Genomic DNA, 24,396 nt, shown 5'->3' with positions numbered 1-24,396 from the left:
GGACCCACATGATCCTGAATAGCGGATCTAGGGCTGCTTTTCTGCGGCAGGGGGGTTGGAAGAGGTGGAGGAAGAGGAGGGCTGACGTCCACGAGGACGCGCTCTTTGTTTTCCCCTGTACGATCTGTACATAGAATTTTGCTGCTGCTGCTGTTGGCCTTGCCGGAAATTCCGAAAGGAGCGACCAAAGCCCCTGAACCTTCTGCCGGAAGAAGAGCCCCTGATCTGGAGGCCCAAGGACTTCGCTGTTGCCCTGCAATCCTTGAACCGCTCAAGAGCAGTATCCGCCTTTTTCCCAAAGAGACCTGAGCCATCAAAGGGGAGATCAAGCAGAGTCGCCTGAACATCAGCCGAAAAATCCGATGACTTCAACCAGGCAGATCTCCTTGTCGCAACAGCGGTGCCCATAATCCGAGCCACAGAGTCAGCAGTGTCCAGACCACTTTGAATTACCTGGCGGGCAGCCGCCTGAGTGTCATTAATCACCTCCTCAAAATCCTTTTGGTTTGCGTTAGGAATTTTAGGGGCCAGGATACGTAAGGAGTCCATCAGGGCATGAACATACCTCCCCATAAGGCATGTGGCATTAGTTGACTTTAAGGCCATACTAGCCGATGAAAAGGTCTTTTTTGCCACCTGGTCCTGTTTCTTTGCCTCCTTCTCCCAAGGAACCTGCGGAAAGGCACTAAGACTCTTCTTTGAACAGGCAGCCTGAATGACCAGGCTCTCCGGCGAAGGATGTGAAGAGAGAAAAGCCGGGTCCTGAGGGGCAGCCCTGTACCCCCTTGCAACACTCTTTGATACCGCAGGAGCAGACAAAGGTTTCTTCCAGACTTCCATAATAGGATCAGTCAAGGCATCATTGAATGGAAGTAAAGGCTCAACCACCGAATTTAGAGAATGCAAGACTTCTGTGAGGAGGTTAGACTTGAACTCCACTGTAGGCAGAGTCAATTGAAGAAGCTCAGCAGCTTTTCTCATAACCAGATGGTAAGGCTGGATATCCTTAGATGGAGCACCTGAGCCAGAGGGCAACTCCCACTCTGGAGAGAAATCAAGGGTCCCAGAATCCGCCAACTCCTCAAAACAGCTCTCCTCTAGTTCACCTTCTTCAACGTCAGACTGAGAGCCCATATAACTCTGCTCCTCCAGAAGGCGTTGTGCTTCTCTTCAGGATCTTTCCTTCACACGCCTCGCAGCCGGATCCACCAGCGGCTTCGACGGATTCGGGGCCGGCGCCGGTATCTAATCAGACGGCACAGAAGAATGCCCTCGAGGACGATCAGGAGCAGGCGACGCCGGAATCGGCGTCGACGACTTCGGCGGAGCCGGGAAATGCCAATGCCAATGGAAATGCCAATGCGGCGTCGGAGCCGGCATGTAGGGCATAAACGGAGCCGGAGGATAGGAGTGAGGAACTCCCAGGCTGAACGCCAACGGACCCGTGGGACCCGAAGGTGCACCAGAGGGGTACCATGCCCTTGAGAAGACACCATACATTGCGTTAAGAAACGCAGAAGGGTCCTGGCCTGGAGCAGGAAAGGGCGGCTGAAAACCATCAGGCCGGTCCTGAAGAGGGATTGGATTCGGCTCTTCGACAGGCGCGGAATCCACATCCTCCCGGGCCTCTTCCTCTTCACGGGCCGGGGACGGCGCCGGAGACGGACTCGGAACTGGAGAAGCTTTCGGAGCCGGAGATGGAGATCGCCCACGCGACTCAGATGGCGAGGCCTCACCTTCATGCTCGGAGACTTCGAGGGTAACCACCTTCGAATGTACCTTCTTCGGTGACCTCGACCTCGAGCCCGACTCCTTACCAGACCGACGTCGGGACTCATGTCTCCTCTTCTTGTGCTTCCTCTTCGACTTCGAAACATGACCCGAAGCCGACTTCGAAGAAGACCTCTCTCGAGAAGCAGATCTCGACCTCGCCCTGGACTTAGACCTCGCCCTTCGAGAACGAGACCTCGACGACTTCTCCTTTCCAGCTTTCACCTTCGCAACCAGAAGTTTGGCTTCTCTCTCCCTCAGGGCCTTCGGATTCATCTTCCGACATGAAGAACAATCCTCCACATCATGGTCGGAACTTAAGCACCAGATGCAGTCTTCATGGGGGTCGGTAATGGACATCATTTTACCGCACTCCCTGCAGGGCTTGAAGCCGGTCTTCTTAGATGACATCTTCGAAGAAACAGGATACAGAGATGCAGAGATGCAGAAATAACCAACAAAATGGCAACAATGTACCAGTAGGCTACAGAGATTCCCGATAACCGTTAGCGTCGACGACGCGGAAAAAAGGGAACTGATGTCATCACGCCGGCGTGGGCCTGTTATAGGCGTCGGTGACGTCAGCGGAGTCGCGAGCGGAGCCGTGTCTCTGTGACGTCCTATCCACGTCAGCGCGAGGCTACGAAAAAGAATTTCCGAATGTTGCTGACGCAAGGGGGATATTCACAAGGTGAGGAATCCACACGGCAGATGTATCTATCAGAACAACAATACTTTTCATGGCCAGGTTTTTCTCTCTTTTACAACGTTTCCCTAATAGTGAGTAACTGACTTTGGTCAAGGGAGTGGTCTGTACTATGTTGATGGTATACAGGACACCACTACCATAATTTCCTTTCCCATCTTGTTCTAACCCAAACTATGTATGAAGGAATACATGTCTACATATCTCAAAGTGCCAGTACTCATCTTGTTGGTCAATGAAATCCATAGTGACTTTTCCAATGTGCTTCCTTTTGAGTGCAGATTGTAGGACTCCTCTTCCATTTTGCCCTGTAGCAGAGTGAAGGTCTGGTAATCATCACCTGAGCTTGCCTCTGTACTAGGAACTTATTTACAGCAAGTCTTGTTGAGTGCAGTTGGGCTTTTTATCTATGCAGGTGGGTAATTATGCAATGTTAGGGCACAGAAGTGTCAAAAGATGCTGGGTACTGAGAGTTCTCATTTTAGACCAGCTTTCATGAGGCAGGATAACGTTGTGAATCTTGCACGTTTCACTTGTCTTACTGTGCATGAAGTTATGGATTGGTCTGCAAAGCTAGTGTCTGGTGATATTGTCAATGGCATCTATGGGTAGGATATTCCTTGCTGCGTCTAGATGCACTGGGAGATGGCAATAATGGAGCTGTATTCCGGCATATCTGAGGTGGCTGCTGTAATCAATGTCATTGCAGGACTGCAACTCTGTTATATGTCTTGATTTCCTCCAAGTGCTGCTGTTGGCACACCATGGCACTGTTGCATTCAGACACACTACTATCTTGGAATTAGATTATACAGTCTTCTTGTAGGTAATGCTGCAGGGGTCCTGCACTGCGTGATCTTGTCTGGTGTAGGTGGCATTGGCTCAGTTTGATAGGTGTTCTTATATCCCAGATTACACTTCATGGGACAGATCTACATTGGCTGCCTATTTTTCCCTGCTAGTTTGACATGGCCTAAATAAGCAAATTCTGCCTTCTCAAGGATTGAGGATTTTGCTTCATCTTGGTAGGTGTTGAGTTCTGTATGTGAATGCTTCGAGTTTACGGGTCAGTTTTCACAAGAGTCAGTTTGCACAAGCCACCCAGCTTGTGATGATGGCCCGTTTGCAGAGCTATGAAATATTGGCAGGCTGGGAGAGGAAGGTCCGTGCAATGTTCTGGGAGCAGTCCTGGTGCATCCAGATCAGCCACGGCATTGTCCCCTTCATGCTTGTCTGAGAGCTCGACAAGTGATAAGGAGGAGGCAAGCGACATGCAGCTAAGTGTTTCAATTACTTGCAGGTCCTGCTCAGCTCTCTTTGCAGCCCCGCCTTAGCCTCTGAATTCTCCACATGGAAGCGCCGGTCCAGCAATAGAAGCCTACTCGCAGGGATGCATTGTCACATCATCGCTGTTCACTTATAACACATGATTACAGATAACTTTACAGAAAGTAGCCTCCTGCACTTTTTTTTATTAGTATTCCTCAACATTTTCAGAGCAGTGTGGCGTTTCCCTTTACTACTTCCCCCAAAAATTACCCAAATTACACTATTAGAGCGACCCCACTTTTTTGACATAGCACCCAACACTTGACATGTTCTAAGCTATTCCAATTTCAATAGGTAATGGCTGTGTAATGGTATTAACTCTTCATTCTCGATTTGCACAATGGTAGCACCAAGCCATCGTTAATCTAACAATGTACCTTTTTTTCATTGGCATATCTTTTCAATGAATATCTAATTCTCATGTTGCTTACGTCATGGCAAATATAATCGTTGCAGAAGCTTATAGAATAATAATCTTCCCTTTATGCCTTGTTGAACTGAACTTTGCATAGTGTTGGGAAAGTAACTGAATCTGCCAAATCTTCTATTGCTCAACAATCACTGGGGAATGTGTGTAAAAGTAAGAGCCCCATTGTTATTTTCAATTTAAGGCAATGGAGGCATGGCACAAATTACACAATGTCAGAAAAGGAAGTGACTTGAGGACAAACTTTGCCCTGCGGGAAAGTAAATAGACATTTTATTTTTTAAACGTGAGCTCAGTGTATCAGTCAAAGTCACTGATTACACAGTCGAAAAGTGACATCTAGATTTTCACAATACACAAGATATAAAGACCAGACAGCTGAAAAAACAAGCATTTGCAATAGGTCTCGCATTTACGCGAGTTATTTTGTTTTTAAAATCTAAATAAAAGGCATTGTTATCTACAATGCCAAAAGCTTACACTATCGTAATTGCTAGACCTATTGCATTGCAAATGCTTGTTCAATACGCAGTAGTTCCTGAAATTCCCAACCATGATCTTCCATCATGGGACAGGTACTAAACTCCGCAAATAAGAAGAAAAAAAAAGACCAAAAAAAATAAAATAGATTGACGTTTCCAGGGCCCACTTAAGAAATGCATTCAGGTAGGACAGCTCGCTCACAATACCATATATATGCCCCTGAGGACTTGCAGAAACACACCTCAAAACACCAAAATCCTAGAACCGGAGGCAACATTATGCAACACACTCATCACTGGTAAACACCAAGTGCAATAAGCCCGCACTACTTTCTGCTAAAGCCAAGGGGAGACAGAGTGGGCATATGCGTGCAGTGTCCGGACAGCGCGGCACCAGGAGCGAGCAAAAGTGAAAAAGCTCTGGGAGATACAAGTGTATCTGACACCCTTAACATGCATCTGTTATTCATATTTTCGAAACATTTAGCAACTAACTTCGATATCGCCAATTAGCCCAGTGTCATGCATAACACCTCACACACTATCTTTTGAGAAGCATTCCTCTGCATGATGGGACGTGTAGAGTCCATGTTACCATGAACACAGATGAGTTGTTGGCAATATAGGATTCTAAATATGCCAGATAACCATACTGTGCGACACACAGGAACGCTCACCATATGTGGCAGAGAAACAATATTTTTTTCAAAAAAAGAAACAATCTTTTTTTTTTTTTAAAAGAGGGAGAATAAGTAGCAAGGTGCAAGTGGGGCAGCGAGAGACTCTACTATCCTTCTTTACCTTCTTGCGTCTCTTTCCACTCCCTCCCCCGCCTGCAGCTCCGGTCCCGGTTCCAGGCACTAAAATCGGGTTCTTCTTCAGAAAAAAACAATGACATGCTGCTTTGCTCGATGTAATGCACATGCGCAACTTACAAGTGCAAGGTTAAACCATGGCCTCGCCTACCTTCTACAAAAATATGCCTGGAGAGTGACATACATTAACTCCGTAAAATAAATGTAGTATCCAAGAGTACTGTCCCAGACGGATTGTAAAGAAAATAGTGTATTGTGACGCTTAAAAGAAGACGTTTACCTTCCTCTCTTGGTCATTAGTTTTATTCCTCGTTCTGTGCCGGAAACAAAACCTTCTGTCAAAACGGGATTGGTTTATGAAATATGAGAGTAACGTACCCCTTGGAACTTTACTTACCTACCTAGTATAAGTGCAGCCTCCTAAAGGGAGGGGCAGGAGATGTTCATACGCGTTCACAACTCCTGTACAAGCTGTCGCCGTGAAGCGCGCCATGCGCGCATTCTGCTCAAACGCCGAGAGCGCAGACAGGAGATGTGCGTAGGCGTGCACAACTCCGGTTCTCTGCATACGTGCACGTCCTGTCCCCCTTCCAACGAAAACCCGTCAACAATAGATCTCGCCAAGGCGAGCAGCTCATGCGCTGCGTCGCTAGGCGAGACCTAAAAATAGTACGTTTCAATAGGTTCAATGTGGAAAACCGTCAAGCAGTGTGTAATATATAAATCTGAAACACATGCTCTCCGTTTGGGCGCCTGTGTTGTTCTAGCAGGTTCGCCACTTTATTTAAACCGGATGAGGCATACTGCCGGCAGGAAAAATTTACCCATGGAAACAAATACAGGGATGGTGGATTTGTGAGACGGGATGCCCGTCGCAAAACTGTACATCGACGTAATGGGGCGCAGAGTAATCTGTCAAGTAACCCTGAGAATGCTATGCCATGAGTTGTTTCTCTGAATATTATGTCACAGACTAGACACCACGAGAACCGTGTACCACAAAATAGTGTCAGAACTCAATGCCCTAGATCAATCAGGCATATGATAATCAAAATCTTCTGCCACAGCAAAGCCAGCTCAACCTACCACAAATCTGCAGCTGTATCTGGCAATAGTTCAAGTGGACCACTACAAAGGGACGTACTGCTATCAATATTTTAATGAAATCTAATCAAGAGGATTAATAATTATATCCCGAAATGATTAAAATAATCTGTATTCTGTATAATTTTTATGGGTTTCAGTCTAGAGAGCCATGAAAGGCAAAAAATGATTAACTTGAATGTGGACCCAAGTAATTTCCTGTTGCTGAGGTTTAGGAATTTCACTCATAACCTTTTTGTTTTCCTCACTGCATGTTCTAAATGAGATGGGTAGTCCTAGGCACTGGTCTATAGTCCTTGTGCTATAGGAATCAAGCTACACATTACTGATGAGGCCTAAATTGCCCAATACCAGTAAGGTGCTGCTTGTGTTACAATATCGAGGGGAGCTTGCCTGGCAATTCGTGTTGGACTCTTCCTATTGGAGCAGAACCATGGCTGATTTGCAATCATTTGGCCCTTCTCCCCACCCGGCCCCAAAACCTGTAGCTGGGACCCCACACACAGTTGGAAGTTGTGTAAACGGGCTTCTAATACTTGCCCTTAGTTGTACAGTTTCATCCTCCATTTTAACACATATTCAGATTGAGATTCAGATGCCAGTCAAAGGGGAAAACCTTTTACTAGTCAAATGCAAAATCCCTTACAGAAAAATAAGGCAGAACAATCTAAACTGAGGGACGAAACCAGTATTTCACAGATGCCTCAGCATTAGTAATAATTGTTCAATAATTTTGTGTGGCCCCTGAAGGTACTCAAACATCTAGCCCCATGCTGGGTGCCACAATACCATTTTACAAGTACCCCTGTACACGGCCCCATAGGATCTCCTCAGCTCTCAGGTAAGAATAGGGAAGAACCAACTTACCAGCTTTGGCAGGAGAAACAAAGAGGGCTGTGGCCCGCGTATCTCTCAACCTGCATGTTAGAATTTAGGGCGGGCGGTGACCTCCGCTCCGCCAGCAAAGTTTGCAGAGTTTTGGAAACTCCACGCTACGCTGGGAACACAGTTTGTAAAAAAAAAAAAAAAAAAAAAACTATGATTCCATTGCATGCCAGAGTTTGCTCCATCCGCTTACCCCTAGCCAGGACAACATTAAGAGACACACATAAGCTATATGAATATAACTGATCACGAAAAACCACATCAAGACGATTTGCTGTCTAAGCATCACTTTTTATTTTTATCTATGAAGATTGAAGTGAGTGTCTTCCAATCATTTCACTCTCTAGTGTACGCTCTGTCAATTCAAGTGTCAGAATAGGAGCGCCGTTGTTTGCAGAATTCCGATTGGTTTAATGTTTGGGAGAGTGCAGCCAGATAATTTAATTGCTCAATGGAATCTTGCTTGGTTGTGTCTCTTAGTAGACGTAGGCAAGGTGTCAGTTTGAAAGGTTGTAAGTGTCTCAGAGTGCTGATTGACAGATTTCCTTCTCCAATAGAAATACGGTATACTGTGAGGCAGCCAATAGATGTGTTGTGAAGGAAGTGCGAAGGTTGAATGAGAATTGGGTTCAGTGCGAGTTACTGCTGGTGTGGTGACCCTTGAGAACTATTGCCAATATCTAATCACCCCCAACACCTGTGGCCGCCATGAGTGCCCCCGTATGCCGTACCCTCTTGTCTCGCAGTGTGTCATTAAGACAGTGGGTCTTTGGTGATCTCTACCGCCGCTGGATGGGCAGCGCAGGCTCCACCATGCCTCGGGAGGAACTGGAGTTGCTGGTGAAGCAGCACAAGGTGGTGGTTTTCATCAAGGGCACACCTGCCCAGTCTATGTGTGGATTCAGTAATGCCGTTAAACAGATTCTGCGCATGCACGGTGTACAGGAGAATGGAGCCCACAATGTTCTTGAGAATCAGGACTTGCGGCTGGGTGAGTGTTGAATGGGGGTACAAACTTAGTGCAGTGTGCCACTAGAGTTGTTGCTCTGTGGGTTTATGGTCCATTGTCCAATCGCAGTCCATTCTGCCTTGGCGCGCACATTATCCATGCCACTACTCCCCCTTATTGTTACTTCCACAGTGCCTGGGCTTTCCATCACTATGCATGTCCCACTGGAAAGTAACTGGGCACGCGAGCCGGCTAGGCAGACAGCCGTTGTGGAACCAGTGACAAGGAAGACATGGCATCAGAATGCTGAGCCTGTTAGCTTGCTGCTCTCTCTCTCACTCAGCTGAGCGGATCTCTGCGAAATTCCACTGAGTTTTTATGCAACTCCGCGTAATTCCGCAGAGTGCAACTCCGTGATGTCCGCCCACACTTGGTTAAAATGTGTAACAGGTAATGATCAGATCCTGCCAGGGACGGTCAGCAATGCGTGTATTTGGTGTGGGATACTAAATGCCTTTTCCCAAAGAATGCATACACACAAAAAACATTTTTAAAAGGCTTTATACATTAATTCCACATTTAGTGCAGGATATGTGAAAAACATTAATTGCATGTATAAGCGTTATGGTGATTGAAAAAAAAAAAGATGTAAAGAATATGAAAAACTGCCAACATGATTAATGACATTCACTTTTGATGCACTCTGAGACTGAATCAGTCAAATCAGTTCCCTTCCTCTTCAATTCTAGCATTCGAACCAAAATCTTGTGAATATCAGGCGTTTCCTAAATGGTGCACAACCATACCTGCTCATTATGTTCGTACTTTCCCATTGTGTTGCTTGCTCGTGGGCAAAGCTGCTCTTCATCTCTGCTTTGTCACTGTTCTGAAGACAGTGTTTGTCACGCAGAAGATTCTTCTGGAATGTCTGAAGCTAGTCTTTCTCTAAGAGGCTCGAGCACATTAATATTGTTCAGCATTAATATGAGAAAACGAAACGTGTGATCTGTGATGCAAGGTATGAAGAGAAACAAGTAAATTCTCTTGCACATTTGTCCAAGACTACTGTGTTTGTCACTAAATAACACATTGCATGAATACATGACATATGAACTGCTGATGCACCATCAACTTATAATAAAAACATTGCTATACAGTGAATATACAAATGAAAAAAGCGATCAACATTATGCACAGCAAAATATATGTAAATGATAATGAGCACATGAATAAATGTAGGTTATGAGGGGGCTGAAAAACAGAAATTAGCAAAGGAATATGACAGAGTACAAATGTGCTGAGATTGAAAGAGGCTACAATTACCATTTCGGAATAGTATCTGCACGTGTAAACCCATTACGAGTTAAACCACTTCTAAATAGAAATAAGTGTGTGGACATGGAGTTACCATGCACTCCCTTTTATGAGGGATTTAATTCCCACATTTGCAACCTGCTTTAAGGTAGTAAATGTTGCTATTGCTATAGCAGTCAATCCTCATATGATTTTACCAGCAGGAATAATATCCAGCTGGTAAACGACTGTGCCATACTCCCACACCTGGGAAAATGGTGTATAGGCCGAGTGTTCCATTCGTGGTAAGATGGAACCTTACCCAGCATTCCACTCCGCCCGACTCTTAATCAGGTCCTTCACATTTTAGGGTTAGGAAGTTGTTTCTCTGTAAATTAACATAATTTATTATTTTACGTTCTGATGGACAGTCTACTCTTCTTAAATGTCTTTTTGAAAACGGGGTGTTTTGGTTCACTTTCTCCCCCTTGCTACATCACTCAAGCCTGGTTGCTTTAGACCAAGTACAACGGTTCATAGAAATGGGAGAAAGTGCACAAAAAGCATGCATATTTCATGAAGGCACTAAGGAAGAACAGTCTTCGTATGGTAAAATGAGGAGAAAAAAAAAAAGATTTATGCATACCACAAATAGACAATCTCTTCAAATGCAAAGGTTTAGGTAACAAATGTATACACAAATGTATACACCAATACAGGTGATAAAAAAGTAACTGAATGAAGTTAACATGAGGGCTTGGAGAATCCGTTTTAGATTTCAAAATATTAGAAGGAGGGGGCACCAAGCTTTTCATGTAGGAATGTACAATGTTTTCACGGAGGACAAGTTGTGCTAGTCAGGAGTCTGCTCCTGACACACTCATCTTTCTGGTGGTCTGGCAGCATTTATATAGCATCAAAAAGACTATTAATGTTGTTTAGAAGGTCTGTGTTGGTAGTAAAGGATGTCAGAAATACTGTGCTTAAACTCAACACACTTAAAGAGCTCTATATAAGATAAAGTACCGCCTGTCGCAAATTAGAAGGACATTTCAAGTAAGCATGGGCGGAAAATCCGTTTCGCTCGCGGATTTTGCGGATTTTCGGTAAATTCACAATCCGCGAGATTCGCGAATCTCCCGCAAAATCCGCAAATCCGCGAGCAGCGGATTTCATGGCTTGCTCGCACTGTTCGCGTGAGTTCGCGGCTTCCCAGTACAACTTCGCGCCCCGCGAATAAGCACAAAATTGCAGAAATACGATCTTAGCAAAACTGAAACTACTTACCAGGTTCAAAAGTTCAGGCTCATCATTAGTAGCCATTTCCTGTAGTGCTTCCTGAGGGGCCCCTCCAGAGTTCAGTTGCCAGTTGCAACTATAATGTGACCCTGCTCTAAACCTCAGAATAGTTACACATATCCCACAAAGGTCCTGAATTACAGCTAAGGGAGACAAGCAGGAGCCAGGCTGGAGGTTCAAATCCATTAATCAGCCCCTAATTCATTATTGTCAGTTGGGGCAGGGCAGGTGTTGTAACTAATTTTGCAACAATGAAAGCACTTAGCAAGTGCAAAAGATCACTAATTAGGAAGCACTAAGGAAGCAGGTGCCAGCTAAAAAAATATTCTGTGACACATTAATCAGCCCCAAATTAATTCAGGTCACTTGAGGCAGGGAAGGTGTGCTTGCGTTGCCACAATAATGTACACTGACTGGACAACCAGAGGGTGCTGTGATGAAACAGAGGGTGGCATGGGTGGGCCAGAGGGTGGCATGAGTAGTCAGAGAGTGGCAGTGGTGACAGAGTGGCAGTGATGAAGAAGAGTGTCCCAAACAGGCTGGACACGTAGAAACAACAAGTTCGCGAAACTTGCGACCCGACAGGTAAGTTCGCGTTTTGCGAAATTGTACAAAACCCTCGCGAACTGGCAGAAACCCGAGCGAACACAAAAAAAAAATCCGCAAATTCGCGAGAATTCGCGGATTTTGCGGATTGAGAGTTCGCAAATCCGCAAAATTCGCGAACGCGAGATTCGCAAAATTCGCCCATGCTTAATTTCAAGTCACTGAGGAGTTCTTTGAAGGAGGCCAAAGACCTAGTGCCTGTAGAGCAGGGATCTCCCACCTTTCTAATAGCAAGAGCTACTTCTGGTTATTGAAAACTGTTGTGAGCTGCTGACTAATATAGGGATAAGATAAATGTACACAGAGGTCAAATAACTTAAAGAAAGAGCATAAACCATAAACGGCACAGGAGCTTTCTCGTAAAATGTTTACATTTGGGGTCTCTATGGATCAGCTTTGCCCCTTTGCTCTTGACAGCGAACGGGACAAAGAGAAAGAAATGCGTTACTTACCTGTAACAGCAGTTATCCAGTATTGGTGTCTTTCATAGATTCACATGCCTGAATCATTCCCCGTCGTCGAGACGGGAGCCTCCGGTAAATAAAAAAGTAATGTCCATAGACATACATAGAGAGAAAGGGTCCAAGGGTCTCCCCTTAGTAGCCTTTCCTTGTCCTTATGTAAAAAGGACCAAACTGACATAGTCAGCCAATCAGCTCCGACCTCCCTCTAGAACCTTCCTGGGAGAAGCCTCAGTCCCTCAGATTTTCGTACGCACCCAGCTAGGTTTGGCGTAATATAGTTCCGAGAGGGAGGTGAGTCCTTCCCGGGGAGGCGGGAGGGTTGCATGTGAATCTATGAAAGACACCAATACTGGATAACTGCTGTTACAGGTAAGTAACGCATTTCTTATCCAGTATTAGGGGTGTCTTTCATAGATTCACATGCCTGAATCAGAGTAGCTAGCAATCATAGTAGCACATTTGTAAAACAGAGTTGCTCTGCCGTCATAGTAGATAATGCATATAATATCATACAATAAAGAGACAGCTTAGACATAATATCATCAGAGCAATAATGTGCATACCTGGAAGGCGGGATGTAGGAAGGCTCACCTTACTGAAAGAGATGGCGAAGTACCGCCTGGCCCACTGCCGCATCCTTCTGGAGTTCGATATCCAGGCAGTAGTGTCTGGAGAAAGTATGCGGTGACTTCCAGGTCGCCGCCCTGCAGATGTCCAGGATTGGCACTCCTGCAAACAGCGCCGCTGACGTGGACATCGCCCTGGTGGAATGAGCAGTCACATGATCATTCAGAGGCCGGCCGGCCTTTTCGTGGCAGAAGGAAATCGCCGAGGAGATCCATCTGGATATGCTTTGCTTCGTGAGTGGTAGGCCCATTCTTGGCCTGCTGTATGCCACGAACAGCTGTGAGGATTTCCTTAGCTCCTTAGTCTTCTCCAGGTAGAACTTCAGGCACCTCATAAGGTCCAAAGAATGCAGTGACCTTTCCGCTGCTGTGGAAGGGTTGGCGAAGAAAGACCTAAGGACCAAAGGTTCGTTGAGATGGAAGTCCGACGGTACCTTTGGAATGAACTTAGGGTTTGGTCGCAGTATCACCCTATCATGTCTGAATTGTAGATAAGGTTCTTGAATGGACAAGGCTTGCAGCTCGCTAACCCTTCTGGCCGAAGTTAGAGCGAGCAAGAGCGCAGTTTTCCATGAAAGGTGTTGAAGCGATGCCCTGTGAATGGGTTCAAACGGGTGACGCATGAGCTGGTTGAGTACCAGGTTAAGCTGCCAGGTGGGGGGTACCTTCCGAGGCCTCGGGAAGGATCTGTATAGTCCTTTGAGGAATTGTTTGACTAGCCGACTAGACCACAGAGAAGGTCCTGTGACCGTTTTGGTGAACCTCGAGATTGCTGCCAGGTGGACTTTGATGGACGCATGCGCCAGTCCCGACTGGGCCAAATGCAGGAGGTATGGTAATATTTGTTCAGGTGTGATGGTGAGTGGCCGTAAGCCCTGTTCTGAGCACCATATGCAGAACCTCTTCCATTTGAGACAGTAGGTCTTGTTCCTACTGTCCGCTCTTGCTTTGGCTAGCACATCCTTGCAGTCTTGTGGGATATTCAGGCCACCGAATTCTCTGTGCTCAGGAGCCAGGCTGATAATTTGAGCGATTGGAGGTTCGGGTGTTGCACTTGCCCATTGGACATCGTCAGTAGGGCTGGGTGTTGGTTCAGTCGGATCGGTGATTTGATGGATAGACGAAGCAGATCCGAGAACCAGTGTTGCCTCGGCCAGGACGGGGCGATCAGGATCAGGGTGCATGGCTCCGCTTTCATTTTCCTCAGGAGCCGTGGAATCATCGGGAATGGAGTAAAGGCGTATGCAAAGACGCTGTACCATCCGATGGAGAACGCATTTCCTAGTGATCCTGGTTGGGGATGCCAACTTGCGTAGCACGGGCATTTTGCGTTCCTCCTGGTGGCAAAGAGGTCGATGTTTGGGACTCCCCAAAGAGAGAAGATGTGAGTGAGGGCGCTGTCCGATAGTTCCCACTCGTGGGAGAGGGATTTTTGCCTGCTCAGGGCATCCGCGATGGTATTGTCCCTTCCTGGAACATATTCCGCTTTGAGTTGGATGTCGTGTAGTACCAGCCAGTTCCAGATCGTCTGTGATTCGCGTGAGAGCGAGAGTGAACGCGTTCCCCCTTGTTTGTTCAAATAGTGCATCGTCGTGGTGTTGTCCGTCCTGACGAGCACTGGGGATTTCTGGATGCGGGGTAGGAAGGCTTGTAGAGCCAGAAACACTGCTCTCAGCTCCAAGAGGTTGATATGGAGCAATTGCTCTTGAGAGTCCCATTTGCCGCTGATCTGTAGGTCCTGGAGCACCGCGCCCCATCCCTCTAGGGAGGCGTCTGTTGTTATCACCAGCGGTGATGCTGGGAGGAGAAACGGTAAGCCCACCATCAGATTGTGACGACGTGTCCACCATTGTAGAGCTTTTGAAATCTTCGGTGTGATCCGAAGGATGTCTTCGAATGAGCCAGTGCTTTGGGTCCATTGGCTCGCGAGTGCCTCCTGCAAGGGCCGCATTCTGAGCCTGCAGTGCGGTATGAGGAGTATGCAGGAAGACATCATCCCCAGGAGGGAGGTGTAAGTCCGAACTTTCAGGTGCTTTTTCTTTGCCACAGCCGTGGCCAGAGATAAGATCCTGTCTGCTCTTTCTTTTGAGGGGAAGGCCTTCGTGCAGCCTGTGTCCAACATGGCCCCTAGGAAGGTAATTTTTGTTGCGGGCACCATGCATGATTTCTTGATATTGAGCGTCAATCCCAGATTTTGAAAGAGATTGGTGCAGGCGTTGGAGGACGTGACCGCGTCCCCAGGTGAGGGTGCTTTCACCAGCCAGTCGTCGAGGTAGGGGAAGATCTGGTGGCCCAGTTGGCGCAGGAATGCTGCCACAGGCGCAAGGCATTTCGTGAATATGCGCGGTGCGGACTTGAGGCCGAACAGCAGTACTTTGAACTGATAGTGACGGTCCGCCACCTCGAATCTTAGGAACTTCCGGTGAGTTTTGAGGATAGGGATGTGGTAGTATGCATCCTGGAGATCCAGTGACACCATGAAATCTCCTTTCTCTAGAATGCCCAGGATTTCCTGAATTGTCACCATCCTGAACGATTGGCTTCGTAGGAAGGTGTTGAGCCCCCGGAGATCCAGGATGGGTCTCCACTTGTTTTCTTTTTGTTGTACAAGAAAGAAGTGGGAGTAAAATCCTTTCCCCTTCGAGGATGCCGGAACCCTTTCGATTGCTCCTTTTTGTAGCATTGTCGAAAGCTCCTTTAGAAGCAGGCGTGGATGTTTGTGTGTCCGTCTGCGTGGAGGGGTATTGGGAGGGATGGAGGTGAACTCGAGAGAGTGGCCAAATCGAATAATTTGAAGAACCCACCGGTCCGTGGTGATGTACTGCCAATTGTGAAGGAAATGGGTCAGCTTTCCTCCAATTTGAAAGGACGGAGATGGTGTTCGGACTGGCTGGAGTAGGTGGTCACTGGCGGCCGCCAGCGCCCCTCTTGGTATTTTTACCTCTGTAGGACGATCTTCCGAATGAAGATTGTCTGCCCTGCTGTTGCTTGTTTTGGTACTGGCCTTTTTGATTGTACGAGAATGAGGACGAGGACCTGTTTTGATATGAGCCTCGATAGGAGGATTGACCCCTGGGCTTGTTGCCCCGAAAGGACTGGTTCCTGAACTGTAGAGAGCCCAGGGCCCTTGCCGTGTCTGTGTCCTTTTTAATGGCCTGTAGGGCCTCGTCGACCTGTACTCCAAACAGGTGCTGGCCGTCGAAGGGCATGTCTAGAACCTTTGCCTGAACTTCTTGGCGGAATGAAGTGGCTTTGAGCCATCCCTGGCGTCTCAGTACGGCCGCTCCCGCAAGTTGACGGAAGCCTGTCATGGCTGCGTCGATAGCACAGTCTATGAGTTCCGCTGCAGAAGATTGACCCTCCACGAGGAGCGCTTTCACCTCACCCTGGACGTCATCAGGTAGTTCCTTTATGTAAGGGGCAATGTCCTCCCATAATTGTCGATTGTAACGCCCCAGCAAGGCAATGGAGTTGGCCACCTTGATGGACATGGCCGATGTGGAAGTGAAGCGCTTGCCTATCGTGTCCAGTTTCCTGCCCTCTTTGTCCGGGGGAGCTGACAGTGGTGATGAAGGGTTGCGGGAGTTTTTCTGGGCCGCCTGCGTCACTACCGAGTCCGGTTTTGGGTGACCATTTAGGCAAGCCGCTGCAGTGAGTGGTGCCCTGTATTTTTTATCAAGGCGTGGGACCACCGCTGGCACAGAAGCAGGAGTGAGCATTAGCTTCTTTCCCTGTTCCCACAAAAAGTCTATGATTGGAACAGCGTTTGCAGATTTTTGAGGCTGTTCCTTGAAGTCGTGGAGGAAACAGTCCGTTTCCGTGGATTCCACCACCATGTGGAATCTCTTCGCCGCTCTCTCCACCAGCTTGTGGAAACCCGCAATGTCCACCGGTGGGGAGTCCGCTTGGCGTGGTTGTGGTGAAGCTGGGGATGATGTAATATATTCGTCCTCATCAGCCTGGTCCGAGTGGTCTGAGTGAACCTCCTGGACCTCTCCTTACTCCAGTTCTTCCTCTTCCTCTTCTTCGTCCGAAGAGACCACCACTTGAGGATGAACTTCTTGGTGGGATTGATGGTGGGGATGAGGGCGTTCCGGTGCGGACACCTGAACATGCACTGGAGGTGTCTGATCTCCCTTGTCCCCTGGTGCGGGACTCTCAGGTGCTTGACCGCCTCTGCTAGGCTCCGGAAAGCGCCGCTTGTAGTCTTGCACAAGAAGTTTCAAGTCATCCACCAGGGTCGCCGGCAGGCATATCATGGGGGTGACTTCGGTGTGGACACTGGCTTGGACCGAGTGTTCCTGATATGTGAATTCTTCCTGTTCCTCATCAGTGCTTTGGCATTTTATGTGAAGGTCTGTGAGTGAAGTAGCGGGATTCAGATGGTCATCCTCTTCGGATTCCTCGCTTTGGAAAATTTCTTGAGGTGGTTGTTTTTCCACCTTGCTAGGAGACGTTGTTTCCGGGGTAATTATTGACTTGCCCTGTTTGGTAGACTGAATGGTAGAGCTTGTAGTCGTCGAGGGGGCCGTCGACGGTGGTAGCATCATGTACGGCGTCTCCACCAGCTTTGATTTTTTCCATGTTTCGTTCGTCGTCGAATCGCCCGTCGACGGTGTCGTTGTCGAGTCCGTCGTCGACGGTGTCTTCGTCGACGGTGTCTTCGTCGACGTTGTCTCCGTCGACGGTGTCTCCGTCGACGGTGTCTTCGTCGACGGTGTCTTCGTCGACGGTGTCTTCGTCGACGGTGTCTTCGTCGACGGGCTCGTCGCCGACGAGCCTCTCGTCGACGTGGTCGTCGACGAGGTCTTCGTCGACGGAGGGGTGGACGAAGGGATCTTGGTCGTCGACGACTGCGCAGTCGTCGTCGTCATCGACGGTGCTTTCGTAGACGATGGTCTCGTCGACGAGTCCCTCGTCGACACTCTCGTCATCGACGGTTTTGACGACGATGGGCTCCTCGCTGTTGTCGGCGTCGTCGACGGTGTAGTCTTCGTTGTCGACATGGTCTTCGTCGACGACGATGATGTCAGGAGAATAATTGAAGAAACAGGCCTACCTGTAGATGAAGAGGAAGTAGTCATTGTCGTCGAAGCTGAGGGCGACGATGCTGATGTGGTAGACACTGTGGTTTTGACTGAAGTAGTCCTCTGGCTTTGTCTGGAGGACGGAGCAGGCATTTTGAAGGTTTTATCTTCCTTCGCAGACACTGAGGATGACGCCGATCTCGCCTCAGAAGACTTTTTGTGAGTCTTCGCAGGAGGAGTGTCTGAGGGGCCCGGGGAAGCGTCCCTTGGCCTCTTGCTCGAGACAGCAGAAGTTCTGGAAACGCTGCTCACAGAGGACTCCGGATTGTCCCTGTTCTTAAGCCTGTCCAACCAGATCAGAAGGCGACCTTCTCTGTCTCTCACAGTCTTTTTGGGAAAAGACCGACAGATTGCGCATTTCTCCGAATTATGATCCGGGTAAAGGCAATAAAGGCACAGGTCGTGTTTATCATCCACATGAATCCTTTTCTTGCTGCAGGAAGAGCAGGCACTGAACAGGGCTTTCTTCCCCGAGTCAGACATGGAAAAAGGCAGTATAAACACACACTTACTTCAGGGGTAGTGTGTTGAGGAAGTCCTTGAAGAGTTTTTAGGTTCAGAGAAAACTTCCAAGAGAGTTTGTTGATTTTTAGAATAATCCTGAGGAGAGCTCAGGCTGGAGACTCCCTAGCACAACGTGCGGTAGAAAATCTGAGGGACTGAGGCTCCTCCCAGGAAGGTTCTAGAGGGAGGTCGGAGCTGATTGGCTGACTATGTCAGTTTGGTCCTTTTTACATAAGGACAATGAAAGGCTACTAAGGGGAGACCCTTGGACCCTTTCTCTCTATGTATGTCTATGGACATTACTTTTTTATTTACCGGAGGCTCCCGTCTCGACGACGGGGAATGATTCAGGCATGTGAATCTATGAAAGACACCCCTAATACTGGATAATAGAGGAAGAGAGCGAGCGAGAAAGAATGCGAGAGGATAAAGGAGAGGAACAGAAGAAAAATAAAGACAAAGTAATAAGAGAAAGAGTGAAAGAAAAAAGAAAGGAGGGAAAGAATGAGGAAACAAAAATAAATAGCAAAAGAAGCACACAAAAAACAAGCATTGGCGTAGCCAATAGGTCTCACTTTTGGGACCTTATACGTATTCAGTTTTGCAGCAAACTATCCTTGGTGCAACAACATCAGCTGTTCATGGCTAAACCTTGTGTCTTATAAGTGTTAAGCCATGCAACAGTTGATGTTGCACCAAACATATTGTGCTGCATAACTAAATATGTATAAGGTCCCAAAAGCTAGACCTATTGGCTATGCCAATGCTTGTTGTATATAAGGCGGTGTCCCTGGGGTCTCCTCCTCTTAGTCTCCTTGGACCCTGGGAACCCACAAGAACGTTGGAAACAGAGGCATGTGGCACGGTGGGTCTAGGGAGGCCTGGCATAGGGTTGCAAGGAGTCTTGGCTCAGTGCAGTGTTCGTGTGATCTTTAGTGCTGAGGTTGACGGGTTCGATCCTTTTGTTGGTTAAAATAAATAAATAAATAAATACATAAATAACGTAATAAGTTTTAATTTTTGGAGGCGCGTACCTGGCCTTGCCTAGCGGTGTAGGAATCCTGAATTTGTTATGGGGGATATATGGGCAGCTGCGTGATATTCAGTAGGTTTATGGGATGGGGGCGTTGTCATCGTCGCCCCTGTTTCCTCTACTTCTTGAGGGAATACATGCGAGATTACAATGCGCACCGGGGTGGCATCATGGCTGTGTTCTGACGGGTTCGATCCTTTTGTTAGTAAACAAAAAAAATCTCAATAAGTTTGGTGGCGCGTCAGTGGCCTTGCCTAGCGGTGTAGGAAGCCTGAATTTATTGTGGGGGATATACGTGCAGCCGCGTGGTATTCAGCAGGTTTATGGGATGGGTGCGTGGTCAGTGTTGGCACGTCATAGTCGCCCCTGTGTCCTCTACTTCTTGATGGAATACATGCGAGATTACAATGCGCACCGGGGTACATTGTGGCTGGGTTCTGCACGTTGGCAGGAAGGTTTCTGTTCCCGCTGCCGACGTTGCATTTTTTAAAATAAATAAATAAAAAGGTGCTGTGAACAAACTTGTTCAATTTCACATTATTGTTTACACCTTGAGCATACTCGGTGTTCCAGGGGCAATCCTGTTAGGCAGTTGGGCGGTGCAGTGCCTTTGCCTGATGCTTCTGCCGCATGGTACAGGGCGGCCCGGTAGGTGGTGGGCATGGCCGGACGTGCGAGTCATTTTGTTGCCCCGGTATGGCGTCCCGCGGCAGCGGCCTTATTTCTTAGGCTGGTGACCCACTGGCTTTGGCAGTGAGAGGCTCAAGCAGGTGCAGAGAACTTATGGACCCAGATTGTGGTTTAATGTCCTCTGAGGCAGCGTGTGTCTGCATGGGCTAATTCTTGCGTATACCATGATGAGTGAGCAGTAAATGCACACCATTGAGGGGCCAAATCCTGTGCTTTATGGCAAATTAAACCCGCGGCTGTTTGCAGTCTCAATTTGCATGGTCCGTCTGATGCAATGGCCTGCTCGTTTCTAAAAGGGGCGGGGCTTTGGCTTCCGGCACTGTGTATCTTGTAGTTGGCCCGGTTTTATGAGGGTGGATTGCTTATCCCCTTGTTATGGTTCGGGGAATTGACCCTATCAAGTACTTGTTGCACATGGAGAAAGAATGGAGGCAGCACCAAGCGTGAAGTAAAACAGGACTACGTTGTATCAAAAAATACATTTTCTTTTATTTTTTCATTTTTAGGACAGCCAAAGCGTTTCGCTCCCCAACCATGGGAGCTTCGTCAGGGCAAAGATGTTGGTAGATCTTGATGCGACGCAATAACGTAGACAAGAAAACTGGCCAATAAAGTAGTAAAGATGCCAATATCAAGATTCCGATATTAGGATAAAGATGTAGACACACGTCACGGGCCTTTAGGTGGATAGCATCAGTAACCAAGGAGGTAATATTTCAATTGCATAACAGTATTGTCGACTTTATGAAGAGCGATGAGCATGTGTGCAGGCCTTGGTAAGCGGCTACCACAAGTGCTCCAAGCTTCGTTTTTCAGCAATGGCCCATGACGGATTTGGTCGACCAAATCCGTCATGGGCCATTGAAATATTACCTCCTTGGTTACTGATGCTATCCACCTAAAGGCCTGTGACGTGTGTCTACATCTTTATAGTCTACGTTATTGCGTCGCATCAAGATCTACCAACATCTTTGCCCTGACGAAGCTCCCATGGTTGGGGAGCGAAACGCGTTGGCTGTCCTAAAAATGAAAAAATAAAAGAAAATATATTTTTTGATGATACAACGTGGTCCTGTTTTACTTCACGCTTGGTGCTGCCTCCATTCTTTCTCTAAAGTCTTCATCTGGATTTCCAGTGGGACCAAACCGCAGCAGGTCCTGGAGGTTGTCAGCACAACAAAGACTGAAAATTTTGAGGGACGTTGGAAAATAGAGGTGCTGGTTGCTTGATCCGCTGTGGAACACTACTTGTTGCACATGCCAGTCTCGCCGAAGTGCAGAAGGGAGCAGAGTCCTTTAGTGTAAAGGGTATGCGTGCGACTATGGTTTCTGGTTTTAAAGATGTTTGATTCCTGTCATTGAAGAGTTTTTTCAACCTAAAAGACCACGATCACCTTTGGGGATTAGGGAGCCCGCCTACACTGGCTGAGCACATGATCTTTAATCCGCTCCCTGTTCTTGCACCTTCGCTGCCCTGGGCAAACCAGATATATACATGCCTACTTACAACCGCATGTCGGCTTGAACATGTAGGCCATTTCTGTGTGGAGTCCAATATTCTAAGTGCAACACAATCTACTTTATTATGGGAGGTAGAAAGCACAGTATTAATAAAGTGCTGTTCAATGCAACACCACGCAATGAATTGTTAGCGGACATCATTTGGAGTAGGTTCAGCAGAAATTATATGGTTTTATTTCCTAAAGAACCTTGATAATTGTTTTTGTTTGTTATAATACTTTGTGTATCTACGTCTGTTGGAATTCAAAATAGCTAGTTCATTCCATATTTTCCTGTAAACACATAATGTACTGCAAACTTTGACTTTCCCTGTCGCATGTTTATAACAAATACGCAAAATAATGTAGTTCTCCATTGCCGAATAATTCCAGCTGCCCATTCATTAATAATACTCTGGGATAGAAAAATCGATGAGGAAACTGAAAATCTTTAAACTCCACAGGACATCTTTTAGTGGCTGTATCACATTTACAACACAGATTAAATACACATGCAGTTGTTCAAATGTATTTTATTTATTAATTAATTAGTTGGGATTTAAGTCTATAATCGCGGCACCCGTGATTTACTTTTAACAATAAAAGTGAAGAGCGGGTGGCGCGATAAAAGCAAAGAAAGAGATGTTTTTTTCTATTTCTTAGCTATAATCGCAGCACCCGCGCTTTACTTTTAATGTTGAATGTAAAGCGCAGGTGCCACGATTTACACAACAGTAAAGATATGGACACGGACAAGGCTGAGCGAGAGGGTGCGCGGCTGTGAAAGTGAAAGCAGCTGCAGCAGCCACACGCTCAATGACCCGTGAAAAGACAGATGGCGGCAGCGAATGTGCACGCTCGCGTGAACGCATGCGCTAGGCCAGCCATGGCAGCATTTTTTGTAAATGTGTATTCAGAAGGGATTAAAGGAAATAGCACAAAGACAATGCAAGAAGAGTAAGGGGGAAGCAAAAAGGATGAACAAGTAGAAAGTACAAAAGGAGAATAAGAACAGATCTGAAAAATGAGGAGTGTGAAGTAAGACATCACCATTCTGCTGTGGGATGAGAGAGTCCAAGAATAGAACAGAAGAAACAGTCAAATAGGAGTCAGTTAAAATAAGAATATGAAATGAGAAGAGAGACTAAGACAAGAGCACAGAAAAAAAGAGAAGGAACTGCAGCAATGGGAATTGACAGTGTAAAGCTGGTGATACAGAAGACAATATCACTGAGGCGTGAAGATAAAGAGTGAAACAATCAAACAGAACAGAAAGTAGGCATGGGAGAGTGAGAGAAGTCTACAGAAGTAATACAAGCTATAAGTGAGCTAGAAGCTCAGAAATAAAAAGCATTGGCAAAGCTAATAGATCTCACTTTTTAATAGTTATCCGACCTTTTGACTTTGCCAGTGCTTGTTGTTGATGTCGTCTTGCATCAGCAAACGGCAACAAAAACGTTTTTTGTGCCAATGCAACATGCTTCTTGTGCCGATGTGGAACTGCATAGAAGGGAAAAGAAAGTGAGATCATGAAAACATGTGAATGAGTTACCACGCAGGCCTGCACATGTCATATGACTGTGACCATTTTATTTTGTGTTTTATCTGACTATAACAAGATGAGAGACACCAATCTTGGGGTGGTAAATAAAAAAGTATAAAATGTGTGCTATAGATATAGATATATAGATATATATTAAAGCTCCAAAGTTACCCACGTGGCGGGAGTGCACTCAGGAAACAGCAAATGCTATGTAGTTGCCACCAGTTCAGGAAATGCAGCCTGACGCGTTTCGAGTACAATCTCTTTTTCAAAGGCTGTTTGTCCACATCCCACGACTCAGCCACACCTTAAAGGACGATCAGCAGCTTTCTGATAGGCTGGCTTATCCCACAGGATTGTGGTCCTTGTAGTGTGGCATTCATTAACCCTGGATGGGTGTCGAGGAGTACAGAGTCACAAATGCATGCCCTGGATGGGCCTCCTGAGCCGGGGCATCTGGGTTCCAGCGCTGGTCTCTTTTCCCGCTTCGTTACTAGCGGTGGTGCACTCCCCGCGGCAGGGCATGCCGCGTACATATTAAAGCTCCAAAGTTACCCACGTGGCGGGAGTGCACTCAGGAAACAGCAAATGCTATGTAGTTGCCACCAGTTCAGGAAATGCAGCCTGACGCGTTTCGAGTACAATCTCTTTTTCAAAGGCTGTTTGTCCGCATCCCACGACTCAGCTACACCTTAAAGGACGATCAGCAGCTTTCTGATAGGCTGGGTTAATGAATGCCACACTACAAGGACCACAATCCTGTGGGATAAGCCAGCCTATCAGAAAGCTGCTGATCGTCCTTTAAGGTGTGGCTGAGTCGTGGGATGCGGACAAACAGCCTTTGAAAAAGAGATTGTACTCGAAACGCGTCAGGCTGCATTTCCTGAACTGGTGGCAACTACATAGCATTTGCTGTTTCCTGAGTGCACTCCCGCCACGTGGGTAACTTTGGAGCTTTAATATGTACGCGGCATGCCCTGCCGCAGGGAGTGCACCACCGCTAGTAACGAAGCGGGAAAAGAGACCAGCGCTGGAACCCAGATGCCCCGGCTCAGGAGGCCCCTCCAGGGCATGCATTTGTGACTCTGTACTCCTCGACACCCATCCAGGGTTAATGAATGCCACACTACAAGGACCACAATCCTGTGGGATAAGCCAGCCTATCAGAAAGCTGCTGATCGTCCTTTAAGGTGTGGCTGAGTCGTGGGATGCGGACAAACAGCCTTTGAAAAAGAGATTGTACTCGAAACGCGTCAGGCTGCATTTCCTGAACTGGTGGCAACTA

The 24,396-nt window shown here is 47.1% G+C and overlaps 1 protein-coding gene across 2 annotated transcripts in view; it reads right to left on the bottom strand.

Moving 5' to 3' along the window:
- STEAP2 (STEAP2 metalloreductase) overlaps positions 1-24,396 on the bottom strand; it is a 182,981-nt gene that overhangs the window by 27,533 nt on the left and 131,052 nt on the right. Inside the window, exon 5 of one of the 2 annotated variants that reach the window (XR_015300714.1) lies at positions 9,274-9,473. The exons of the other annotated variant lie outside the window; for it this stretch is intronic. The gene's annotated coding sequence lies outside the window, so the exon portion shown is untranslated. The remainder of the gene's footprint in view (positions 1-9,273; positions 9,474-24,396) is intronic. 2 annotated transcript variants of the gene reach the window in all.

The sequence above is a fragment of the Lissotriton vulgaris genome, chromosome 10 (assembly GCF_964263255.1).
Source record: "Lissotriton vulgaris chromosome 10, aLisVul1.2, whole genome shotgun sequence".
Classification (NCBI taxonomy): domain Eukaryota; kingdom Metazoa; phylum Chordata; class Amphibia; order Caudata; family Salamandridae; genus Lissotriton; species Lissotriton vulgaris.
Note: the sequence above shows the minus strand (reverse complement) of the source record. Positions and strands in the feature narration are given on the sequence as shown.